This window comes from Chinchilla lanigera, unplaced genomic scaffold, assembly GCF_000276665.1.
Source record: "Chinchilla lanigera isolate Chin_1 unplaced genomic scaffold, ChiLan1.0 scaffold00085, whole genome shotgun sequence".
Taxonomy (NCBI): Eukaryota; Metazoa; Chordata; class Mammalia; order Rodentia; family Chinchillidae; genus Chinchilla; species Chinchilla lanigera.
Window position 1 is genome coordinate 2,184,660 of NW_004955486.1, and position 1,103 is coordinate 2,185,762.

Below are 1,103 nucleotides of genomic sequence, written 5' to 3' on the forward strand. Positions count from 1 at the left end.
GGGGGTCCCTGGCGGACCCCAACAATGAATCGAGGCTGCGCGCTCAGCTGCTGCAGCGTCTGGCCGGGCAGGGGCCGGCCGGTCCCCAAAAGGATTATTCCGCCTAGGCTGTCAAATGGGACGGAAGAAATGCCCGGGGCGGGGAGCGTCCGGCAGGCCTTTGTAGCTTCCGAAAGTGCGCGGAGTGGGGGTGGTTCTCCGAGAATTCGCTCTTGGATGTGGGGGTGCGGGGGCCCTTCTAAGCGCCACCACCTCACCTGGCCGTCGACAGCGCACCTGCGGCAGCCCCTCCCGGCCCCCATTGGGAAGAAAGACAACAACTCCAACACACACACGCACACACGCACACACACGCACACACGCACGCACACACAACTCAGTCCGCCTGTTGCCACGCCCCGTCCGAAGCCGGCCTAGAGCTCCTCAGCCCAATCGCGACAAAGCCATCCATCACCACGCGGGGCGCCGCGTCCTGACGACCCCGGGAGTCCGGGAATGCTGGGTTATGGATCCCGAGGCCCCCATAACTCACGAGCGGGTCAGCGGGGCCACGGCACCGCCAAGATCAAAGCCCAGTGGGGCGGGGCGCCGGCACGTGGGAGGCCGCGGTCACGCCTGGCGCCCAGAGCTCCCCGGGTGGCTGGCATTTGGAGTAGTTTTTCTTTCTGTGACACATGGCTTAGAGGTTTAAGAGCGCTGCCCTGCAGTCAGGCAAGTGGCCTGAATTGCTCCTCTGGTGCGGTCTATCCTGTGCCGCTTTGGGAAAGTTGCTTGACTTCTCTGAGCTGCTTATTATCCTGCACTCAGGGACTATAGCTCAGTGGTAGAACGTTTGACTGCAAATCCTGCACTCCTAGGATTAAAGCAGTGACCCTGTCAGAGATGATGTTCCCAAAGTCCCTACCCCCTAGGAAACGCTCCAGAGAAGTTAGCCGCCGATATCATTGCACGATTATCAGCGTGGTGGGCACCAGCATGGCTTGATGAAGCTGCTTATGCGCTGGAGAACCTGGATCTCTGCATAGATCCCTACTGAACACCTGTCATGTGCTGCCTGAGCAAAAAGCATGGACCCCTGCTCTATGGAGCTTAAATTCCAGTGA

General features: G+C 60.3%; 1 protein-coding gene across 1 annotated transcript in view; it reads right to left on the reverse strand.

Annotated features, from left to right (window-relative positions):
• The window catches only part of Draxin (dorsal inhibitory axon guidance protein), a 23,304-nt gene extending 22,733 nt beyond the window's left edge, over positions 1 to 571 (reverse strand). Inside the window, exon 1 of the mRNA XM_013504312.1 lies at positions 533 to 571. The gene's annotated coding sequence lies outside the window, so the exon portion shown is untranslated. The remainder of the gene's footprint in view (positions 1 to 532) is intronic.
• Between the last annotated feature and the right edge of the window lie 532 nt (positions 572 to 1,103).